This window comes from Lepus europaeus, chromosome 2, assembly GCF_033115175.1.
Source record: "Lepus europaeus isolate LE1 chromosome 2, mLepTim1.pri, whole genome shotgun sequence".
Taxonomy (NCBI): domain Eukaryota; kingdom Metazoa; phylum Chordata; class Mammalia; order Lagomorpha; family Leporidae; genus Lepus; species Lepus europaeus.
Genome location: NC_084828.1, coordinates 90,123,950 through 90,146,158, shown reverse-complemented (window position 1 = coordinate 90,146,158; position 22,209 = coordinate 90,123,950). Strand labels below are relative to the sequence as shown.

At 38.5% G+C, this 22,209-nt stretch overlaps 1 protein-coding gene across 1 annotated transcript in view; it reads left to right on the top strand.

The window, feature by feature from the left end:
- Positions 1-19,582, top strand: part of TPRG1 (tumor protein p63 regulated 1) — a 410,917-nt gene extending 391,335 nt beyond the window's left edge. The window contains exons 6-7 of the transcript XR_009864483.1: positions 12,834-12,980; positions 19,432-19,582. The gene's annotated coding sequence lies outside the window, so the exon portion shown is untranslated. The remainder of the gene's footprint in view (positions 1-12,833; positions 12,981-19,431) is intronic.
- The last annotated feature ends 2,627 nt before the right edge of the window (positions 19,583-22,209 follow it).

Genomic DNA, 22,209 nt, shown 5'->3' with positions numbered 1-22,209 from the left:
ACATGCTGCTATCTTAAAATCAGACAAAGTGATTTTTAGTTTTCTTAATTTCCATTACAAACTCATGGACATTTGTTCAGAGAATGATGATTCACATGCTACAAGTTAGAATTACTACAGGTTTCATTTTATATTAATAGAAAAAACATTAATTTTCCAAAATTTGGGATATAATTAACAGAGCTGTTATTAAAACTTTAAGGTTAAAAAACTCTGCCATTTACAGCAACTCATCATATAACCTTTTTTTTTCCTTTTATTTTTAAGATTTATTTCTTTGAAAGACAGAGTCAGAGAGGGAGAGGGGAAGGGTTGGAAAGAGAAAGAGAGAGAAGAAGAAATCTTCCATCCACTAGTTCACTCCCCTGATGGCTGCAATGGCCTGAGCTGGGCCCTTCCAAAGCCAGGAGCAGGAGCTTCATCTGGGTTTCCCATGTGGGCACAGGAACTCAAGCACTTGGGCCATGCTCCACTGCTTTCAAAGTCATATTAGCAGGGAGTTGGATTGGAAGCAGAACAGCTGGGACTCAAACCAGCGCCCATATGGGATGCTGGCTTTGCAGGTGACAGCTTAAACTGCTATGCCATAATGCTGACCTCCATCATTTATCCTTTTATCTTGGGACCAAAATATTCTAGAGAATATAATTTTAAATTATCAACACTTTCCTTATTAAGAAACACATTACAATCAGTTTTCATGTTAATTGTCCATATTTCCTTGTCATCTTTAACAGTTTACTTGGGAACCATTGCAGGATATCTGAACAGGGGTTATCATTATATATAAAGAATCCAGAATTTTGTACCTGGAAATATCCTTAGATTTAATCTATTCTTCATGATCCTGTACACGGTGAATACACAAAGTGTAATATGAGAACTTCCAGTAGGATAAAAGAATTAATGCAAACTACTGGGACCTGTATTCTAAAGGTAGTGTTAAAGTATATTTAACTCAGGATTCTAACAGTCCTTGCATTTGATGTTGAAGTGAGTTTTTAAAAAGGGTCAACTCACAGAAGTAGAGAGCAGAACAGTAGGTGACAGGGGACTGGGTGGTGTTGGAAGTGGTGGTAGAGGTCTGAAGTGGTAGTGTTGGTTAAAGAAGTCAAACTTTCAGTTATATCCTTTAAAAGATGAACAAGTTCTAGGGATCTAAGCTACAATATAGGGTACACAGTACATATGTATAGTAAATTTTTATGTGGTGCACATTGAATGCATTTCATCTTTTATGCCAAATATTATTAAATTAAAACTTTGTAAATGGGCCAGTTGCAAAGTACAATGAACATTGCTATCTGATCAGAGAAGAAAGCAACAGACTGGGAAAGAGATAGGGGTTCTAATTCCAGTTCTGTCAATGTTGTGGGTTAAGTTGCTCAGTCTGTTGTTTGTCTTTGTGCTTCAGTTACCTCATTTATAACCAGATGATCACTGTGACTGTTCCTTTCATGTGTGACCTATGCTTGTGTGATTCTTCCATCAACAGGATGTTACTATAAGCAGAGGCCAAGACAGACTCTATATTGAGCAGACAGATTTAACTCAGCACATCAAACATTTGAATTAAGTTTTCATATCACAGTTTTATGAGCTGGAGAACATGCAAAGAACATTGAATATTGTTCACTCACTAAATCTTTCAACTCTATGAAGTAAAGTACTGTTTGGTCTTAGCAACTTCTTCACATCATAAGATATTTTTGTCATGTGTCTAATAGGAAATTTAAGCAGCCTTGCTAGTGTTACTGTAAGCAAGGAAGCCATCTGAAAGCATTACCAGAGCATCTCTCTTGTCTAGAGCAAGGTGATTGGCCACACATGTGCCTGCTATGACCAATGGTACGCCTTCCTGCCCAGAGTCACCAGGATCACTAGGCTGGCAACAAGTCTTAGGAAGTTTACATCATCCCTATATTTTTGAAGTTACTAAATGTGAAAAATATCATGACCTCTGTGTTCCCAGGCCGAGCCAAATTCATAGCATTACCACCACCTGCTCTTTCAAAGGTTTCCATTTAATGCAAGTTTAAAAATAAGGACTCTGACCTCTCTCTCACTTTCTTTAGAGAAAAGGTGTAAGTCTGGTTGGAGTGTTTAGGAAATTCCGGGGTGATGCAGTGGAAAGAGCACATCTCAGCTCCACCACATGACCTTGAGCAAGTCAACTGCTTGGATCTTTAATTTCTCTGTGTCTAAAACTAAGTTGTTGGAGAAGATTTTCTTTCATCAGCTCCAACATCATTACTCCTCCCCCAGAGCCTAGTTAAAGTAGGCGTGTAAAATTCCTGCTACTTATGTGCCAGAATTGTGTTATAATTGAAAAGTTATTCTGCTTTGCTATCTATAAATTAACAGTGAAAATGGCCTGAGTGTTTGTTGACTTGGACTGGGTCAACCCTTTATCAATTTCCAAGTCTTGTTAGTTGCCTAGGGAAGTATGTTCCTGAAGCTAAACCAAATGAGTAGGCCCTAAATAGCCTTAATCACATGGTGACCAGAAGACAACTCACACAAGGTGAAAAGGGGCATGATTCCAGCCACGTGGAGAAAGCCTGGGCTGTGGAAAGCAAGGGAGCTGGAAAGAAGCCTAAGATGTTGTCCAAGACCAAATCACTGCAATGAAGCCATCTTGAAAGACTAGGGGTGAAAAACTTCAGACATACATTTTTTTTGGAGATAATTAACTAATAGAACTCTCAGATATTTATAATAGGTAAGCTAGATATCTTCCTGCTCCTTTAGACATTTTTCTACTTCTTATCCTGTGTTCATGTTGGTAAAGTAATTTTGAATAATTCTATCTTAGCTATTTTCAAGGAAACCAATAGATAAAGTATAGAGGACAATTGGCTTAGAACAGTAAAGCAAAAAGCATCTCATCTCTGTTGTAGCAGGGGGGAAGAAAGCAGCAGAAGCCCCCAAGGGCATGGCTAGGCACAGTGGGAAACAACTGGGTGATCTTTGTGTGTTTTTTTTTCCTCCCCGAAATAAAGGTACTGCTTTGATTCTCAGTCCTTAGGATTTTATTGTAACCAAATGAGGACATTTCCCTTGCATCCTTACTATCCTGGTGTCTAATTCTTCCTAACAGATGTTTTAGTTCAGTTGTTTTCCAAGTGTCATCCCCATGCCAATCACTGGTAACATCTAGGGATTGTTAGAAATGCTGTTCTTAAAGCAGCATTCCTGGGGTAGGTCCTAATAACTGCTGTTTAACAAGGCTCTCCAGATGATCCTAACATATATTAAAGTTCAAAATTTGGGGGCCAGCTTTGCAGCACAGTAGGTTAAACTGCTACTTGTGACTCTGGCACCCATATCCAAATGGCTAGATCTGAGTGCCTAGATGATCCACTTCTCATCCTCCTCCCTGCTAATGTACCTGGAAGGTATCAGATGGTAGCCAAAGTACTTGGGCTCCTGCCACCTATGTAGGAGACTAGAGTGGAGTTTCAGGCTCCTGGCTTCACCTTGGCCCAGACCCATCTATTCTGGATATTTGAGGATGAATAAGAAGGGTGGGATGTCTCTTTCTCTCTGTCATTATGTATTTTTTTAAAATATTTTATTTATTTGTTTAAGAGGCAGAGAGAAAGGTTTTCCATCTTCTGGTTCACTCCCCAAATGGCCCCAAAGGCCAGAGCTGTGCCAATCTGAAGCCAGGAGCCAGGAGCTTCTTCCAGGTCTCCTACATGTGTCCAGGGGCCCAAGCACTTGGGCCATCTTCTATTGCTTTACCAGGCCGTAAGTAGAGAGCTGGATCAGAAGAGGGGCAGCCAGGAAATGACTGGTGCCTATATGGGATGCTGGCGCTGCAGATGGAGGATTCACCTACTAAGCCACAGTGCTGGCCCCCATTCTGTTTTTCAAATAAATAGATTTAAAAAAAAAATCAAAATCCTCTGCTCAAGGGGCAGGTGTTTAGTGGGGTCAGAACTCCATCTGAGACACTCCAGTGTGTTATGTGACCATGATGAGAAGAAGCTTAACCTGGTACACCACAATGCCCACCCTTACCTAAATGTTTTAAACAAATGTGCCTTGAGGTTGTATTAACAGAACAGATGGTATTAAAAAAATGGAAAGAAATTTATAGTTATTCAAAAGGTAATTATCAATGAACATAAGTTTAAGACTAACTTTTTCTTTTAGTTTTCCTTTGTTATTCAAAATTTCTTCAACTGAGGCCAGAATTGTGGTACAGCAGGTTAAGCCATATCCTGCAGCAGTGCTGGCATCCCATATTGTGCAGGTTGGAGTCCTGGCTTCTCTGCTTCTGATCCAGCTGCTTCCTAATGTGCTTGTGAAGGCAGTGGAAAATGGCTCAAGTGCTTAGGTCCATTCACCCATATGGCAGACTCAGATTAAGGTCCAGGTTCTTGGCTTGAGCATGGCCCACCCTGATCATCATGGCCATTTGGAGAGTGAATCAATAGATACAAGAGCTCGCTCTCATTCTCACTCTCACTCACTCTCTTTCTCTCTGTGTATATTTGTCACTCTGCCTTTCAAATAAATTAATCTTTAAAAGAAAACATTTCTTTAAAAGAAAACATTTTTTGGGCTGGCATTGTGTAGTGGGTTAAACCACCACCTGGGAGGCCAGCATCCCATATGGGCACCAGTTCAAGTCCTGGCTGTTCCACTTCCAGGGTAGCTACCTCCTAATGGCCTGGGAAAGAAGCAGAAGATGGCCCATGTACCTGGGCTTCTGCACCCACATGAGAGATCTGGAAGAGTCTCCTGGCTTCTGGCTTTGCCTGGCCCAACCCTGACCCTTGTGGCCACTGTGGCTGTGAACCAGTGGATAAAAGATGTCTCTCTCTGCCCCTCTTCCTTCCTCTCTGTAACTGTCTTTAAATAAATAAATCTTGCAAGAAAATAATTTTTTTAACTAATTGTTTTTATCTTCCTTATCCATGGGTACCCCTGCAAGCAGACACATGGGTTCTGGGTTCTAACTTCTGGATAACTCAGAAAACCCAGCCCCTCTGTACCCTTATGTCCTCTGTCTTCATCCACGATATTAATTCTTGGATGCAAAACGATTATGCACATAAGGACCACTGGTGGTGTTATGACCCATTATCAAATATGATTATAAACATTTAATTCTTATTTTCAATCATATGTTTCAGCAGTGTCTAAATATCACAAGAGGGAAATTTAGAATTTTACTTTTCACCAAATAAACCCAAAGTGGCTATACTTTTGCATATTTATTCTTCATTTATACAAGAGTCACAGAAAATGATTTTAGGTATTATCAAGAGCTTTCCTCACATAATCCCCTAAATCAATCCTTTTTTGCCCTCAACATGGCTTAGCCAAAGTTAAGAGAAATGTTCTTTTTATGACTTCCAACAAATACTATGCAAGTCAACATCAAGTATTAAGTATTAGAGTCATAGTAGTAATATTTTTATCTAGAGAACTATTAGTGTCTCCAGGAATATTTCATTCATATGTGTATATACATCATTAAAAGGAGAGAGAATAAAAGGCAATAAAAGAAAGGCAATGGTAGATTATTGAGAATAAATTCATTCACTAGTTTCAAAAATTTCTATGGAGTGTATACTATGTGTGAGGTGCTATGCTTAGTGCTACTTTGAAGTTTATGATATAATAGAGCTTATAAAACATTAGACATCAGAACTCAAAATAAAGGAACAAACTGACCAAAAGACAGCTGTAGCACAATAATTATGAACACTCGGAAAAATATGTATTTACACTGAAAAAAAAGAGTTTTACTTAGAATTCATTGTTGGGGAAACCATGAAAAGGATGTCTTCCCAAAAGAAGTGTAAAGTTAGGACATTGGGGTGGGAAATGATGTCACACACATGGAGACACAAGTAATTTTCTTTTGCTAGAGAATATATCCTCTTGTTGGCTGCCATTTTGAGGTTTACCAACCTAGAACAGCATGTGGTAAACCCTCAATAAATAGCAAATCTATGCTTATCTCTCATGTAATAAGTAGATCTATTTTGGGGAAAAGCTGAATATAACTTGGCTGCCTTGCGCAGTTTCTGCCTATCCACGAGTCTCCAAAACCCCCAGTCAAGGACCAATTAACCAAACTAAAAATGCAACTGAAGAACCTTTGAAAATAGTGTATTTTTAGAGAGAGTTTTGTTGAAGGGGCCACAGAAGAGTTTGTGTAGCCTATCACACACTCAAGATTTGAGAAAATGTATTACTCTCACTTTCTTTCTCCCATATTCTCCTTTTTGTGATGTAGCTCATCCTATCCACAAATGTGAGAGGAATGCAGTTGGCTTCCCATTTGGAGCAGGAATTTCTCCCCAGGAAATTTTCCCAGGGTTGTCAGGTGAATAAAAATGACTGTCTGCTATAGGAAAGGAGCAGATGGAGGTGTAGAAAAGGGAAATGGAGATCTAATGAAAAGTCCCCTAAGATGTGCAAGCCAATTCCCACGTGCTTACACTGTGCTACTGGAGAAATCCTCCCGTCTGTGAGCAGGGAGGGCTGAAGCCTGAACCTGTTACCATCTTATTATAGAAAAGTGGTTTTTTTTTTTTTTTTTTTTTTTGTTATTGGCAGGAGTAATTTGCCTCAAAAATCAGAGCAGTGTCAAAGGGTACTAAATGAGGAATGAATTTAGGGGTGCAGAATTTAACAGGGAAAGAAAAAATTTGAGGAAGAAAAGAATTTGAACAATACTTTTTTGGAGGGTGGTTATCATTGAACAATACTAATAGGTGATCACCTGTTACCTTCCAAAGAATAGTGAGAAAACAGGAAAGGAGGCTAATATTGGAGGCAGCTCAAGAATTGAGGCTCAGGGTTCCGTGGCTTTCTAGGATGCCAACGAGAGGTTGGTGTGGTAGGACAGCATGCTGAGTAAGGGTTTGTAGCTGCTCTTTAAGATAGGAAAGATGAGGTCATTGTGAGCCAAGGGAAGAGTTTGGTCCCTTCTAAAGTAGTGGCTTCCAGATTTGGCTGTAAGCTGGAATCACCTGGGGAGATTTCAAGCACATGACTACCCACCCCTATCCCAGGTCCTCTTGTAATTGATTTTGGAATGAAACCTAGTCTACAGTATGTTGCTAAGGCTCCCCAGGTGATTCTAATATGCATTTAGGGTTGAAAATCCTTAGCCAAAGGAATTGGAGATTCAAAGGAAAGTGAGACTAATAATAAAAAGAGTCAAATATTAAGGAGCAAAGTAGTGGCTCAACAGGCTAATCCTCCACCTTGCGGCGCCAGCACACCGGGTTCTAGTCCCTGCTGAGGTGCCGGATTCTGTCCCGGTTGCTCCTCTTCCAGTCCAGCTCTCTGCTATGGCCCAGGAGGGCAGTGGAGGATGGCCCAAGTCCTTGGGCCCTGCACCCGCATGGGAGACCAGGAGAAGCACCTGGCTCCTGGCTTTGGATCAGCAAGATGTGCCGGCCGCTGCGTCCATTGGAGGGTGAACCAATGGCAAAAAGGAAGACCTTTTTCTCTCTCTCTCTCACTATCTACTCTGTCACAAAAAAAAAAAAAAAAAAAAAAAAAATCATATATACCAAATATACCTATACAGACTCAAAATACTTGTTTTTATTTTTATCTCTGGATCTCAAAAACTCTTTAAAAGAGAATGTTACTACCAGATGCCTTTGGATAGCTGTAAATAGGTAAAGTTCTTATATTTTGTTTTTTTTTTTTTTGAACAAATTTAGAAGGTGTTAACTTTGCACAAAGAGAGTATAAAAAGACGAGGAAAAATCTGCATCTGGAAACATTTTATTTATATAGAAATATATACTTGTAGTTGCATGACTATTTGAGAGATAATTATACAAGAAAAAACTTTTAAACATGATAGCAATTTAATTATAAAATTGACCTTAAGTGTCATTTGCCTTTTTTAATAAAAAATTCACTCATATGGTCAGCAAATGCATTGATCATTGACTATTCCGTGTTCATTATCTTCCCTCAATATTATGCCTGAAGATAGGTACTATCATTAGTCCCGTCTTGCAAGTGAGGAAGCAAAGGCACAGATGGCTTGTCCAAGAATAAGAGTTAGCAAAATGACAGAGAAATGATTTGCTGTAAGTCTCACTCCATGGTCATGAGTGAGCATGCTACAACATGTTACACTACCTGTTGCTAACGTGCTCACTTGATTTTTGGAAACCTTCAGAGCACATGGGAAGGTCAGTTCTCATTTCATGAGGAAGTCATGTGAACTTATCTTAATGGCAAAGCAGGCACATAAAGTATATTGTTGCTGAGCATACAACAAATCTTTATTGAGAGAATCCTAAAAAGAACTTCAAGTCTATAATACTTACTGAAGCTTAAACCAATCACACGTTGACTAGTCAATGCAGAGAGTTAAGGGTTATTTTCCACTTAAATAACAGCAATCCCAGTAGGTGGTGGTTATCAGTCCTCATTAGCCTCACTTTATGTTAATAGCCATTAGTGACAACAGATAAATTTTATAGGTGCTAATTGACCCTGCAGGAACCTTTGAAGCTCTCCCACTAGCTGAGGACTCTTCTTTGATGTTTTGTTTTAGCTAAAGAGCCCCAGCAAAGACTTGGGAAAAATGCACATTAGAGATGCAAATACAGACTTTGCACTGCATGAGTAATTGTAAAACTGCAGTTTAGTGAAGCTAACAGCAACACAAAAAGAGTGAACCTGACCAGTACTTGACCATAAGGGACTTCCCAAACTACTCTAAATTATTCTGACAAGTACTTGAGAAGATTTTGAATGCCTTACCACTGTAATTTCAGAACATTAGGAAGTAAGGAAAAAACAACCTACATACTTACAGTGCTATAAACAATTTACACAATTTATTTGGCACATACAGAAAATCCAGTAAGTAATAAGAGTTATTTCACCTCTCTGAGCTTCCAATGAGTAGAGAAATTGGAATTCACTGGACAACTAGTGCAAAGTACTTTTTTCCTACATCATAGCTGCGTTGTACAATTATTTTATTGTTGAGTTGGAGACGTTAAATAAGAACAAGTAGGAGGAAGAGACAAACTATTGAGGGAATCTTTAAGGAAAAAGTAAACAGTTACAGAAAATTGCAGTAGCCCTTAACCTATATCTTGGCTAATATGCAATCAAAACCCAGACATAGATGTAATAAAAGCATATTTTCAATTTGACCCAGACATTATCTGAAGTTGTTTTCCCCGTTAATTTGCTTCCATTCTCTTTCCTTAGGGATTCTATGTGGTCTCCACATCATTTAGCGGATGTGAATTTGAGAACCAACCAGCAAAAAGAAAGCAGTCTTAGGGAAGTTGGTAGGAAAAGCAAGTTACATTGAAAGTTAATTAAGGACAGTGGATAGGGACACAGGTTATGGTGGTGACAGAGTGTCAAGGACAAGACAGAAACTTAGTTATTAACACAAGGGTACAATGTCAGGTTAGACCCTTGAAATAAAACCCAGGGTAGTTAACTAAATCCCAGTTGCTTACATACTGGAGCTTTAAGCATGACTCAAGCTCTACATTTTAAGTAGGGGTGAAAATCACAGAAGCTGGTGACAAGAGAAGCCAATAGATGAGGGCAGTGCTAACCAGGTAGCATCTCATTGCAGGGTGATCCTCTCTGCTGCAAAAGTCCTCATCATGTAAACAACAAAATAATCCCTGTTAAGCAGTGTTATTTTTTTCTAAAATTTTTTTGTAAGGATCCCAAATTTAATCTTAAATTTCAATTTAGCTTGTGAAAATTAAAAAAAAAAAAAAAAACTGCCAAAAAGAAAAAAGTGTAAAGAACTGATATCTAGTGAGCTAATCCAGCTGCAGATGGTGACCAGCTGTTCCTCGTTTTTGCACAATGTAGAAAAGATTATATGGGCTCAAAGACTAGTTTCAGAAAATACAGTGTAGGTATAGAAACATTTTTTAAGGATCAAAATTATCTGGATATCCAGATTTCTAAAGATAATAAAGTATTACTCCCCAGGGTTCAAGGAGTTCACTTTCTGGTAGGTAAATGAGCATTCTTGTAAAGTGACACTAAATTGAGAATAGGGAGAGGTAGACAGGTTAACAGTAGTTAACCTGCCTAAAGTTTCATACTAGTCTCTGAGTGTAATGAAAGGAGAGACTTCAAATCCTGCTTTGGTAGAAGGTCCTCTAGAGAAATACAGGGTTGGATGGGAGGAAGGACATTGGCTAGAATGTTTTAGTATTGACTTTGCCAAGAGGAACGGGAGAATGGCTTGGTTTTTCATAACCATGCCTGAAATCAGAAGACAGTAATAGAAGACCCCTAAGAGTCACTTCCATTTACCTGATTTTATATGTAGAATCTCTCTCTCTTTTTTCATTCTTTACAACATTGGAAAGGTTTCAAAAGACGAGTAAACTTAGCACATTCTGTTTCTTTTGAGAACTGTGGATGAAAGGGGCACATAAATTTCTGTTATTATTACTTACGTGCAGTAATTTTAGTTAGATTTCCCTGACACACCTTCTCTTTTGTAATATTTTTCAGGGAGTATGCATATGTGTGTGTGTGTGTGTGTCTAAGTGGCTTTGACCCTAGGGCTGTCTTTGATTTACAGGCAGCTCTATAAGTTATGCTGGGGTGGTTTCAGAGCCTGTTTGTTCTGGCATCCCAATAAAGCCCTGCTTCCCATGGCAACTCCAGCCTATGAAGCAAGGCCTAAGGGAAAACAGTTTTTGTTGCCAGAATGAGGCAATGGCAGTTTTGGGGTGCTTATTTTGTTGGGTGGTGTATTATTTCACAAGCATCCCCACTCACAGAAAACTAAAAAAAGCTTTAGGATCTGAATAATTCCACAGGAAATGGCAATCTTCATTTTCCTTAAACAAGTTCAGTAATTTCATGAGACTGGTTTTTAGATTTTTCAGTTTGTCATCTGCACAGTGGCAAGATTGTGGGACATCACCCCAGTGGATGGATACAACCTATGCTCCTTCCCTTCCCCACATCCTCCCTATTTATATTGTAGAGTTCAAAGTTAACATTAAGATCAATTCTCTCTTGTTATTTATGCCCTCCCCTGCTTGCTTTCAGAAGGCCCCTGTGCTTCTAAAAACTTAGATGCACATCAGAATCATTTAAGGAGCTTTCATATAAAACACAGGTCCAGGCCCTACCACTAGGGATTCTAATTTACTGGTGTGGGGTAGGGGTTGGTCATTCAATCGTTCTCAAACCAATGAGAGCTGATGTCAAACACCATTGATCTGGTTCAGTCTTTTTGAAACCTTAAAAATGGAAGCAACTTCCTTATGGTCGTTAAACAAATAGGTTACTTTTTTGACCACACATGTTGACTCATGGTTGATTGAAATGCCTATGCATAGTAAATTTTGCTATTATTATCTAATTTTTTGCCATGTTATTCACATAGTAAATCAGGTAACCTGTGGCAGTTGGCTCTCCAAACACAGGGTGTTGACTCTATTGCTTTTTGCACCAAACCAGTTTGCCACAAGGAGTGTGTCTATTGTTGATAGAGATGGAAAAAAGTGTCAAAGTAGAGCATACTGCCACACCTTACTGCCTTAAGGACATCTCCTCACAACATGTGACTTCTATATTGGAAAGGTAACTTAGTCAAATGGTAAAGAGCATTCTGTCTGTTTTAAATAAGTTAGCATAGCCTGATGATGACAGTTCTCTAATGGACTCTGTCTATTTGTGTCCTCACTTCTTTATGGTTCAAGTAGGAGATGTGTGTCAAAAAGTGTGCGACTTTGGCAATAATTTGTGGTGATTTTGACACTGTGCCTAGAGCTCTCAGTTTATCAGTATGTGTTTGTGTTTAAAGCCTAGAAACAAGGACATATTTTATTTTTATTGATTCTATGTGATGTTCATTAATAAGTAGAATAATTTTTGGTAATGACCTCTACCATCTTAGCATATTTTAATGATTATTAAAAGATTCCTTTCAGCATTGTAAAATCATAACACAATGTCTAGAGGTAAATAATTTAGATAAAGTTAGTTACTGTAATAGGAATGAATTTTATGTGAATTAATTTGGTTGCAATTAGGAGTTTGTACAGTTGATTTTTATATGCACACACACGCACAAATGTGAATGTTGCTTTCTGGACTGTTGCTATGTTTCTATAAAGAATATGAGCTGTGACTGTCCAGGGACTCTTTGATTTTGAAGGGAAACAGATTCAGAGTACAGGAAGAGAGAAGCAAAAGTGCTCAAAGAAAGGATTGACAGTAACTCTTGGCTTTGTGTTGTCTCCATCCATGCTATTCCTCTTTTGCTACCCAACACATATCTTTACCAACACAGGGAACTCTCTAGAACTTTTATCCTCTTATCTATTTTTTCTATATCATTTTATTAATTTTTTTGCCTCTGTGTCCACATAGCCTGTATATTTCCCTATAAAAAATATGAATGTCTAGACAGTTTTGTCAGATTCCTCTCACTGAATGGTTCAAGTAGAAAAACTCTTAGAAGAAACATAATATAAAATATCTGCTCCTTCCCTATCCTGCCATTTGATCCAGTTTCACAGATGAAGTTACTGAGGCTCAGGGAAGTTTAGTGATTTGCCCATGGTTTTATAGTAAAATTAAATGACAAAATTGAGTGAAAAACTAGGACTTAAAATTCCCAGTCTACGATATCTACTCATTTGCCCTAAAATATGAAATAAATAATAATATAAAATTGCATTATTGTGTAAACATGATATAAATGTTCAGACAATAGCTCCATATGCTCTTAGAGTTGATCTTATATGTGTAATACATGCATAATTATTCTATATACATAAATATACTTGCTTAACTCTTGATTATTCACACTAATGTAGGGAATCATCACTTTGATAATCATCAGTCATTGAGAGAACAACAACAAAGAACATGAGGGCCTAAAGGCACTTCTAGTATCCTTGCTTCAACATATCTACAAAGAAACATGGAATGACAGAAGGCAAAAGAACTCTCAAACTCAGATGGTAAGGAAGACTCTACGTAAGATATTAATATTGTTTTAGGCTTAATATTTTCAGAATTCATCAAGCCTGTAGATGTCATGCATAGCACAAGAGAAAATACTTCTAATACAAGTATAAAAAGTTCAGTTTGGGACAAGTATTTGGCATAGGGGTTAAGATGCTGCTTGCAATATCTGGGTTCAAGTGCCAGCTCCAATCTCTATTCCAGCTTTCTACTGATGCACACCTTGTGAAGTACCTGATTATGTTTCTGCCACCCACATGGGAGACCTGAACTGAGTTCTAGGCTCTCAACTTCAGCCTCGTCAAGCCGAGGCTGTTAACCTGGCTATTAGTGAGTAAAGTAGCAGTTGTGAGGGATTCTCTTTCTCTCTCTCCTTATCTTTCTCTCTTCCTCTCAAATAAATAAAATTAATGAATAAAATTTTTTCTAAATGTGATTTTAGCTTTCACACAAATACTGTCCTCTCTCTGTTTGTCAAGTCTACCAGCCATCTAAAGGGACATTTGGAGACTTTTATAGCTCTGTGAATAGACTCTTTGAAGGAAAATGGTTACATAAATATACAGTTTCCAACTTATAAACCTAGAGATCTGCTCAACTTTTAAAGAATAATGAGGAAATTCTTCCTAATCCTTATCCTAAGAGTGACTGGGACCCAGAGTTCTTGAGAAAGAAGGGAGGTGTAACTTAGTCTGGGTAACTGGTTCTTCATGAGGTTTAAAATGGCTCCAGGGGAGAAAGTGAAGATGGTGGCAGCCCCACCCTTAGTGACTGAGCTGCCTCAGAGCTTAGACTTTCTAATGAATATTCTGGCACGAAGGGCCCTCCAGCTGTCTGCAAGCACCTTTTGGGCTCAAAATATCCCTACCTGGTGCAGATGAAAGTGGTTGGTATTTGGCCTAATGGTTAAGGTTCCCATGTCCCATATCAGAGTGCCTGGGTTTGATGCCCCAGCTCTGTTGCTGATTCTAGCCTTTTGCTAAGGTGAGCCTGGGAGGCAGGAGCAACAGGTCAAGTAGTTGGTTCCTGCCTGCCACCTGGGAGACCTGGACTGGGTTCCTGGCTCCTGACTTCTGTCTGTGGCCTGGTCTGGGGCTTCACAGGTGTTTCAGAAATGAACCTGTGGATGATAGTGTTCTCTGCACCCTCCCACCCAAGGAAATTATTATTTTTTTTAGAAAAAGAAAATGTACTAACAACATTGAATACAAGTAAAGTAGCTGTGCATCAGGTCTTTGTACAGTTAGTGTTTCTAACGATTCAGTTGCATGTTTGACATCCTGTAAACACTGGCGATAGGAAAAAGAGTTTTTTTGGTTTCCAAGGCCTGGAAGAGTTTCTGATCCAGGCAGCCAAACTCATCTCTCTATTGTGGATGGCAACATGAGTGTAGGTGTTTGCTTTACATTAGGGAGACAAGCTGTGCATACCTTTCTCAGGCGAGGTCTGGGTGCAGTGGGGTGTGTCCCAGAGGAAGTCAGTGTTCAAGCTTTATTTTTTGTGGGTGAGCTATTCAGTTTAATTATACCCATGCTACTAACTCACTTTTTATTATTACTCTTATTCACTTTAATATTCCCTTCCCTTGGCTAAGCATAGAGAAAAGATTCATTTATTATTTGAACAGCTTCAAATTTATGGTGCCCTATTAGTTTTCAAAACTTGAGACTCCACTGTTCAACTGTTGTAATAACACTCAAAGAAGATGAGGCGTAATCCAGCTTCTAGCTCCAGGCAGAAGAGCTTGGGAATTGCTCAGAACTTAAAGACAACTCACTGACATGAGGGAGGAAAAGGATAAAACAGGGCAGGAGGGGAAAGTGGGGGCCATGAGCAAGATCTGAGGAGTAAGACTGACAGTGCATATGTCTCTGTTCGGTTTTAAATTGGTAAGTGGAATAACAGATTATACATTGACATCCTGAGAACAGCAGTTGTCAAAACTATCAGTCATTGGGAGATTGATTTCTTTCGATTGCTTGTTGAACTAAAAAATTAAGAAATGGAAAAGATTTAGGAGGCCATACAACTCACTTTAAGTTCCTCAGCATTGGTAAATTTATTGTTAAAATCAGTGTCTGGGGCGGGCATTTGGCTTAGTGGTAAAACTCCAGTTAATGTACCTGTGTCTTATATTGGAGTATCTGTGTTTGAGTCCTGGCTTAGTTCATGATTCCAGCTTCCAGCTGATTTGGACCTTGCAGACAGCAGGTGAATGTTCAAGTACTAGGGCCCCTGCCACCCACATAGGAGACCTGGATTAAAATCTCGCTATCCAGGTTCAGGCTGCTCCAGCCCAGGCCATAGTGAGGTTTGGAGGAGTGAGCAGATGGAGCTATCTGTATGCTTCCATGCCTACAAGTAAATAAATAAAAATAATGTATCTGAGTGCAAAATAAAGGTTTATCTTTTTTTTGTTGACATCATAGAGAAGATGAGGAAGAACAACTTGTATTAATTCACTGCATCATTTCATTTATTTATTCAGCTGCCTTTCATCCTGTTCCCACTTTGTGCCAGACTGTGTTCCATGTTCTGGTGATGCAAAGATATGCCAAGTGCCAACTTTGGCTGATGCAAAAATGGTAAAACTGAATTCCTATCCTCATAGAGCTTAACACCTTCTATAGAAGTCAGTTCTGAGAACACAATGTATTATGATAGATGCACTCACTCAAAAGGAGATCTTCACATCCCCTTACTGTATTCAAAAAGCCACTCCTTTTCAAATTGAGAGGTGCTGAAGTGGGTCTTGGAGGAAGAAGAACAAGCATCCTGTCTCTTTTCCAGGCAGTGTCTGTCTGAGCCTCCTTACCTCAGGCTTCAAAGTGGGGAATGACAAGCATCTTGTGTTCCCAACATCTCAGAGACAGAAGGGACTAGGAGGCCATCCAGCTCACTTCAAGATTCTCTTCAATAATTCGTTTGTTAAAATCAGTGTCTGGAGCAGGCATCTGGCTTAGTAGTAAGATGTCAGTTAAAGAACTCATGTCTTATATTAGAGAGCATGGGTACTGAACTTCATCAGTATCACCTGGGAAACTCTAAGAATGACATATTCTAATCCTCCTAACTTTAAGGCTCTGTTTCAGTACATCCAGCAAAGATTTCAAGAATCGGTAACTTTTTGTACCTTGTGAAGCAATTTTGATGTGCAGCCCTGACTAGGAATCACTATGAGGCAGCAATTCTCAAAATGTGGTCCCTGGACCAATAGCATCACCACCACCTGGGAACTTGTTAGAAATGCAAGTCCTTGGGCTCTATCACAGATCCATTGCATTAGAAATTATGAAAGCAAAACCAGTAACTTGTACTTTACAAGACGTTCTGATGCAATGTGCTTTAAAGATTAGGAACTACTTATCTGAGGCACCTGATCGGATCATCAGATCACATACCATATGGTAACGGAGAAGAGTTTATTAACTGCTTATAAACCATTTGGGCAATGTCAGCATGACCAGTGAGGAATGGAGTAGCCTATAAATAGGAACATGTAAGGTGGTTTCCAATGCAGGTTCTCAGGGGCACAGGAAAGAAATGATGCTATTGTGATCTGACAAGAAGTGGAGTTTGCTAGAGGGATCATGTAGCAGGAATTGCCATTTTCTGACCCTTGCAGATGTAGGGAAGCAGAGGTAGGAGTAGAATAAACATACACAGTGCTCTCCCCTGCAGCTTCTCACCTGGACATACTATTTTGCAAACCCTACCCAAAGTAGAAAAGCAAAAATGTCCGTATGACACAATAGGGATATCGAGTTTTGAGGACACCACCTAGGGCAGAAAACCACAGAGAATAGATTGGGCACAGAAGCAGAATGTAAAGTTGAAAAGCATATAACAGAACCTCCTAAATTCTCCTTTTCTTCGACTTAACCACCAACATTTCTATTTAACATTTTAAGCTATCTATCTCCTGAATCTGCTCAATCTGTACAAACTTTGTTGGCAGGAAATTCACTCTGCTGAAAAAGAGCCAGAACCTTCGTACCTGCCATTTTTATCCACCATGTCATCTATTCCTTCTAGATAGATAGACAGACATCCTGCTGCTCTTCAGCTATATGAAGATTGCAACAGTTTGTTTTATTCTTTGCATTAAACTTCTGCTGTTTCTTTTACTGTTATTCTTCCGACTAAATTTGGAATATCCCCAAGCCTGGTTACTCTACTCTGCTCAAAATACAATTTGTTGTGTTCTTATAGTACCACCTAGAATAGAACACTAGTCATCCTTATATCTCCCAGAGAAATCTGAATAGACTGATTTAAGAAGCATTTTTCCCCATCACCTGCATGTCCTGATATGTGTTTGACCAAACAAGGGAATTTCAAAGATACTGACTTACACCTCATTTAAAGATCTGTATCTTAAAATGCTTTAAAATTATATCCTGGCTCTCGAAGAACTGTAAGAATTTTGCTTTCTATTATTTCATGTATTTTCTTATATTTTGGAGAGGTAGAATCCAGTAATTAACATTAAGCCTGTATGTTATCTGGAGGCTGTAACGCACAACCAGGTGCTATCTTGTTAAGGTCACTAACTAAATGAAAGAAGAGCTCTAAGTTCCATGTCTAATGATTCTCTGTTTCTATCAATTGTAGTTCTAAATTGTGAGTTGCAGAAAGAAAAGTACTTTTCATTTTATGTCACATCCTGATTCCCATAGTTTCTGTAAGCCAATGGTTCAGATTCTCTGCCATTAAAATTGAAATTAAAACCTGCTTTCTTCACAAAGCATTAAAGTGAGCCAATAAAAGGCAAACATTTCTTTTAAATTACCTGAAAAGATAATATTCATCATCTTGTTAAAATATTTATTCTGTTTATTTTGAAAGGCAAATTACAGAGAGACAGAGACAGAAAAGAGGAGAGAAGGAGACAGAAGAGAGGGATGAACCTTGCTTGGCTGGTTCATTCTCCAAATGGCCAATGGCTGGGGCTGGACCCAGGCCAAAGGCAGGGGCCCAGAACCTCATCCAAGCCTCCCACACGGTGGCATAGACCCCAGTTCTTGGACCATCTTCCACTTCCACTGCTTTCCCAGGCGCATTATTGGGAAACTGAATCAAAAGTGGAGCAGCCAGTACATGAACTAGTGCTCACACAGGATGTTGGCGTTGTGTTGCAGCAGCTTAGCCCACTGTTCCATAATACGATCACCAATATTCATCAACCTAATAGGCCTTTAGAGGAAGTTTAGTCCACTAGATCCCAAATCACCTAAAAGACTTTAAAAAAGGACTGCTGGCCCCACCCTTGCATTTCTGATTTAACAGGTAAATGGTAGGCTCTGAGAGTTTGCATTTCTAACAAGTTACCAGGTCATGTTGACAATGCTGCCCTGAGAATCGTGCTTGGAGAATGACTGGTCTAGCCTATCCCCTTTATTTAAAGATGAGATCACTGAAGCTCAGAGCAACAAGGAAAGGCACCTAAGAAAATAGGACCATGACAAGACTGAATCTTCCGTTTCTCTCTTTCATTTTTAATTTTTTAAAAAATTATTTATTAATTTATTTGAGAGACGGAGAGAAAGACAAACACATAAAGCTCCCATTAGCTCCTCCACTCCTGATGTTTGCAGGATGTTTGGTAGGGCTGTGCCAGCCCAAAGCCAGGAGCCAGGAATGCAGTCCAGATCTCTCATGTGGGTAGAAGGGACCCAGCTATACAGGTCATCACAGCTACCTCCTTGGGTGTGTATTAGGAAACTGTAATTGAGAACAGAGCCAGGACTTAAATCCAGGCCTTTTGATATGGGATGTGGGCATCCAGACCAGCATCTTAACTGTTAGGCCAAATTCCTCCCCTAATCTTCCTTTTCTCTGCTTAGGGCTTTCTCCTTTACAAACTGCTTTGCTCCTCTGAGTGGTCACTTAGTTCTGTTTTTTCATACCAGTTTCAAGTCATTGACATTACCAAAGAACTGTCTTCCTCTCCAGCTTTCCCAGATAAACATAAAATCTAATTAGTGACTATGGTTTTACACAAAAATGACTTTAAGACAAGTCTCCCAACTGTCCTTTTAAATTGATCTCAGCCAACAACCATCTCCTAAAAAGAAAACACTGGAGCTGATACAATTTCCTTTTTCCAACCTTAATAAAGACCAGTGTGGCTCACTCAGTTCACTTCTAACCAAGGGCAGCTGCCTGAAAACTGATTGGAAACTTTGAGAAATTTACTTACTCTCCCTGCGTTTCTATCTTCTCCATCTGTAAAGCGGGGTCAGCTGTATTGTGCCTCATGTGCAAATCTGTGTGCGGTGAGGTTTAGCGGGTAAGTGACTGCAAAACATTTTGCAGATGGATGTGTTATGGAGGGATGCTTAATATCAAAGCGAGATGTCATTTTCTTTCACTCTGCATCTGTAGTTTGTAAAACAAATGCTTCTAAATTCACAGTGTTTTTCTCACATGTACTATTTTTTCCAGGGTGATATTTTCGCAAAGACTCATGCTGACTTAAGCTTCTGGAACCTTGTGGGTGGATCTGCTAAATTAAAGACTTGTATTTAAATTTTCTGCATAACACTGGTGGGCTGAATTCATCAAAGTGACTGAGGAGAGGAGAGATTTCTAGTCCTGAGGGGCATAGTCTCTGTAGGTCAAGGAGTATGAGTCCAACAAAATAGGAATGCATTTTTTAACCTATAATGGATAAGTAGAAGCACCACTGATACCCTGAAAAAAACCTCAAACTTCATAAAATATGGTTAACTATGTATTTATGAGATAGATAGATAGATAAACATGAATAAACAGGTGTGTGTGGTGTGGCAAATATATAGATCATCAGGATCAAGTATCTATTTGAAAAGAATTGTGGTTTTATGTTGTGAGTTTATAGATTTCAGTTGTGATACTATACCTTGTATATAATATTGAACATGAATCTGAGCTTCATCTTACTATAAATTGAAAAATGGGCAAATAGTTTACTGAAAAGTCTGTTATAATGATCAAATGGGATAATGAGAATGAAAGCTTTTGTAAAGTGGTATCCATATGTAAGATATTTTTGTTATGAATTTTCTTCTTTAACCTACCTGCATTTTCTACTTGGAGGGAAGACTTGATACTTTTATATTTGAATATACTGTGACCACATGCTTAAACTGTGACTTTAAAAAGTGATGGAAACAAAGGAATAAACTGAACTCTAATATAGACACGTGTGTGTGTGTGTGTTTATGCTGATTGTATATGTTTATGTTTTATCGTTATAGTTCAAAAAGTAATTTCCAGCTGTAGAAATATTTGTGGAAATAGACAAATGGAAGTCCTGCTTGGGGACTTTCCTGGATGGTTCAGTCAGAGATATGTTACCTTTCCCTGTAACACAGACCTGAGTTGTTCATATTCATACCTTTTTGTCTTCTCAGTAATTCAAAATTAATGGCTTACAGGATCTGATGTAAATCACAGGACGTCCTCTCTGAAGGGCTCTCAGTCTGTCCCCTCAAGGTAGCCTCAGTCATTGTATAACCCCAGCCTCGATCATGGCTTTATCTATCATCACATGACTTAGTGTACTCCAGGAATGTCACTGTCGGCCAGAAGCATGCACTCATACAGAAATATGCAGCTCTATGTAAAAGCTGTATTACCTTACAAACAACAAAAGATCTGGAAAAACTATTGCCCAGTAGTTACAACACTGCTAGTGATCTCATAAGCACTTGTATTTATTTACAACTAATTGTAATGCTTTCTCATATTTTAGGCATCAAGTAAACACATAAGGGAAATGCAAACCCATCTTAAAATCTCAATTTTGGTGGTGGTTTTGTGATTAGTTCAACAACTTACTTCTTTTTTAAAGAACTATTTATTTATTTGAAAGGCAGAGTTATAGAGCAATTGAATCCATAATAAAGATCTTCCCAACAAAGAAAAGCCCAGGACCAGATGACATCACTGCTGAGTGCTACCATACTCTCAAAGAAAAACTAATTTGAATTCTTCTGAAGCTATTCAAAATGTTGAAATAGAGGAAATCCTCCCAAACTTCCTTCTATGAGGCCAGCATTACCTTAATTCCAAATCCAGAGAAAGATACAAAAAGAAAGGGAACCATAGACCAATATCTCTGATGAACATAGATGCAAAAATCCTGAACAAGATGTTAGCTAATCAAATCTAACAATACTTAAGAAAGATCATTCACCCAAACCAATTGGGATTTACCTCTGTTATGCAGAGATCATTCAACATACACAAACAAGTAAATGTGATATATTACATTAACAAATCAAAAATTAAAAACCCTGTTATTACTACAGTAGGTGTAGAGAAATCATTTGATAAAATACAACATCTTTCATGATAAAAACCTTAAGCAAATTGTATATAGAAGGAACATTCCTCCACATATTAAAGGCAATTTATGACAAACCCGCAGCCAGCATCTTGTTGAATGGGGAAAAGTTGGAAACATTCCACTAACATCTGGAACCAGACATGATGTCTACTCTCACCATCTATTTAATGTAGTTCTGGAAGTTTTAGGGAGAGCCATTAGGCAAGAACAAGATATCAAAGAGATACAAATTAGAAACAATGAAACCAAATTATCCGTATTTGCAAATGACTTGACCCAATATATAGGGGAACTGAAAGACTCCACTAAGACACAAGGGGAATTCACAAGAAAGTTTGGTAAAGTTGCAGCATATAAAATCAACACACAAAAATCAATAGCCTTTGCTGGGGCTGAGAAAGAACTTGTAGGATCAGTCCCATTTTCAATAGCTACAAAAATGTTAAATCCCTAGGAATAAATGTAACCAAGCATGTGAAATATCTCTACAATGAAAATCACAAAACATTATTGAAAGAAATAAAACATAAAATTATCTTCCATGTTGTTGAATTGGAAGAATTAATATAATCAAAATGTTCATATGCTCAAAGCAATTTATAGATTCTATGCAATCCCAATGGAAATACCAAGGACATTCTTCTCAGATGTAAAAAAAAATCCTAAAATTCACATGGAAACAAAAGACACCTTAAATAGCTAAGCAACCTTAAGCAACAAAAACAAAACCATAGGCATCACAATACCAGATTTTAAGACATACTACAGGACTGTTATAATTAAAACAGCCTGACACTGGGACAAAAAATGATACATGTAGACTAATGTAACAGAGTAGAAACCCCAGAAATTAATCCACACATCTAAAACAAACTGATCTTTGACAGATG